Source organism: Elephantulus edwardii, unplaced genomic scaffold (assembly GCF_000299155.1).
Source record: "Elephantulus edwardii isolate Elephantulus edwardi_28Jun2011 unplaced genomic scaffold, EleEdw1.0 scaffold00021, whole genome shotgun sequence".
In the NCBI taxonomy this organism is placed as follows: Eukaryota; Metazoa; Chordata; class Mammalia; order Macroscelidea; family Macroscelididae; genus Elephantulus; species Elephantulus edwardii.
In genome coordinates this window covers 3,528,888-3,532,379 of record NW_006399771.1, presented here as the reverse complement: position 1 = coordinate 3,532,379, position 3,492 = coordinate 3,528,888, and positions in this window count along the sequence as shown.

Sequence of the window (3,492 nt, the reverse complement as noted above, 5' to 3'; positions counted from 1 at the left end):
ACATAGTGGTCGCAAGAATGAGCTCAAACATAGGTCTGTGAGAATAACACAGAACTAGGCAGCATTTTCTCCTGAGACACATAAGGTGGCTGGGAGTCAGAGGTGAGTTCCCAGTACCCAACAGCAAGAGTAACACTAGAAATCTTAATAGTGGAGGTGGTGGTGTTGAGTGCTGTTGAGTTGATTTAGACCCAAGAGTTTTCTTGACTGTACTCTTTAAAGAACCCTGGCCCAACACTGATTAAGCACTCAGCTGTTAGCCAAAACTTTGGTGGTTTAAACCAACTGTCAGTTTGAGGACTAACGTGCATCTGATTCAGACCCTGGTCTTTCCATCACTTGCTGTGCATCTGAGAGCTGGTCAATGAATAAGGATGACAGAAGAAGAATTGATGCCTTTGAGCTGTGGTGTTGGAGAAGAGTACTGAATATCCCATGGATGGCCAAAAGAACAAATATATCTTGGAGAGGGTGCAGCCAGAGTGCTCTTTGGAGGTAAGGATGATGAGGCTTCACCTCACATTCTTCAGGCATGTTGCTAGGAGGGCCTATTCCTTGGAGAGAGACAAGGTACTTAGGAGGGTAGATGGACAGCAAAGAAGAGGAAGACCCTTGACCAGGTGGATTTACACAGTGACTGCTGCAATGGGCACTTGTATGTCAGGAAGCGTAAGGATGGCACAGATCAGGACATGGTTCAGATCTTTTGTTCGTAGGATCACTATGAGTTGTACTCGACTGGACAGCACCTCACTGCAATAACAAGCATCTCCATGGAAAGAAGATGTGGCAGATTAAAGAGAATCCAAACCCAAGCCCATTGATTGTCATTAAGTCAACTGTAAGTCAGAGCAACCTTATAAAGCAGAGCGAAACTTCCCTGAAGGGTTTCCAAGACCCTAAATGTTTACAGAGGCGCACGCAGCCTCATCTTTCTCCCATGCGGCAGCTGGAGGGCTTAAACCCCGAACACCTTGTGATTAGCAGTTAAACTTCACCTTTAACTACTGTGCCATCCAAACACCATCGGTAAAGATTGCAGAGTGAAATCCTACAGTCAGAACTGTTCTCTGTTCCACAGGGTCTCTTTGGAGTGAAGCCTATACAATAGAATTGAATCCTTACAGCAGCAGGTCAGCAGATCTTTCTCTGATGGAATCGCTGAATGGGTTCAAACCACCAACTTTGCCTAATCAGAGGCTTAGAGCTTAGCCTGTGCACCACCAGGGCTCATGAATAATGTTAATGCAGGTTTCTCAACTGACGGCCGAGATGTTGGAAAGCTTGCGATCCTAATTTAAAAAGTCACCGTCTGTGCCTGCTAGGACTCAGCATCAACTTGACCTTCCCTAACCTCCCAGCCCTGATGCCATCTTCCCCTTGACAGGTCTGCTTCCCCTTCTGGCCCCTACAAGCTCTGGCTTCTTTACCTAATTGAAGGCCACTAGAAGCGATTCTCAACCTGGAGCGGGGGAGCTGTCCTTAGAGAATGCATGGAAAACACTGCCATTTACAGTGTAGAGTGAAGGCCACCGTCACTCTCTCAATGACACATGCACAAAAGATCTTGTTACAGGCGCAAATAAGAAAAGTTGAACCCCTCGCCCCATGTAATTCACTTCATTTATTGACCAGGCTCCTTTCCTCCCACCCTCAATTCCTCTGCCTTTGTCAGCGGTTCAGAGACCCCTGGTATTCACCATGATTTGTAATGTAAATTATATAATTGTACTTTCACATATTTTAACATCAAATGAAATGATTGACTACAGAATCAGAGCTGTCTACAGGTGGGGGTCAATTACCATCTGAATAATCACGGTGCCACACAAGAATAGCACAGCCGCTGAGTGTGACATATTTTTATCTCTATGCATTTCAATGAAGTCAGGCTGGTACATAAAAGGTTATCACCTAGGAAACATATTTTCCTAAGCACAAGTTAAACATGCAAGTGAGATCAGCAAAGATATTCAATTTAGCCAGTCAACCCTAACCTATTAATATTTTAACAAAATCCAGTGAGGATAATTTTTTTCTTTGATCCCGTTTCATGTGAGCAGCCGGGAAAGGGAAGAAAAATTAAAAACAAAATAGTCAGGCATACAGAATGAGGTTATGTATTAAGTGGGCTATTTAATGTTTCTGGCATTTCATAGCCCAAGGGAAAGTGTGGATGGATTTAACAATCAATTGCTGTGTTCCCTTGGCCACAAAGTTCGAGAAACATAAAATAATCTACACTTCCAAGCTGACAAATCGTACCTGACACTCAGCTTCATCTCACCGGGCTCCCGAGATCAGCATTAATCATAGGTTACAGGGAGTAAAAAGAAAAGTAAATCACGCCACGCTGAAGAGTGAAATGGAAGGTCTTCAGGCAAGGATTTTAATCAATAATGTGCGGATGATAACCAGAAGCTATTGTTTTAATCTTCCAATATGAAAAGAAACAGAGAAAAAACACGAAGCTACCAGAAGCTCAAGCAGCTTCTGAAATGCTTTGTGGGAACCAAACCCAGTTTACAGCTCAACTTTCCTGTCTGATTTATTACAATACACAAACAATTTGTTTTTAATGGGCTAACGCTCAGTCCATCCTTTCAGTTTCCTGTTTCTGGAGCCTCAGCTTTTATCTTGGTCCTTCTGTTGTTAGTTGCCCTCAAGACAGACCCTTGACTCTATGACCCCATGTACTACAGGAAAAAAGTGCTACAGAACCTACATAGTCCCAAGCTTGCTAGGGGATTCCTAGGGTTTGATGTAGACTGTCATACCTTTCTTACAAATTTGTCTTAATAGAAAAGCTTTGCTGAAATCTATTTAGCATCATGGCAACATAGAAGCCTTCACTGAGGGGCAGGTGGTAGCAAGAGGTGTGTGGGCCAAGACCTGAAACTTGGCTGTCTTGTACTAAAGGCTAGATTTTTACCACTGACCCAGCATTGCCTATCTCAAGTCCCAGGCCATGGGTTTTGGCCTTCCTCTGTTTTCCTCGTGCCTTATATAAGTGCTGCATCCATTCAGGCCCTTAACCTGCTGTTGATGCAGACTACGGCAACCAGGGAAAGGGATTTCTGTTTATAATCAGGCAAGAAAACAAAAGCCCTTTATGGGATCGCTTCTATCCACTGTGCTGAGAGCAAAGCCTTTTCGTTTGGGCTCAGCACGTGAAACCTCAAACTCCTTTTGAAGACACCTCATGCTGATCGCCACAATTTGAGCTGTAGCTTTTTGCCTTGACCTAATTAAATAAATTCTTCCACAATCATAAGCTATGTTTCAAGCTAATAATTGCTCTCCTTTAAGGAAAAAATAGATCTTCAGATCTTCTTTTTTCACAGTAATTTTAGATTTACAGAAAAATTGTGCAAGAAGTACAGTGAGTTTCCACACAACTCCTAGGTAAATGTACATTGTTTCTCCTCTCATTAACATAGAGGTACCCATGGTGCATTGGTGATGATTCCTGAGTTGATGTAGATACACTAT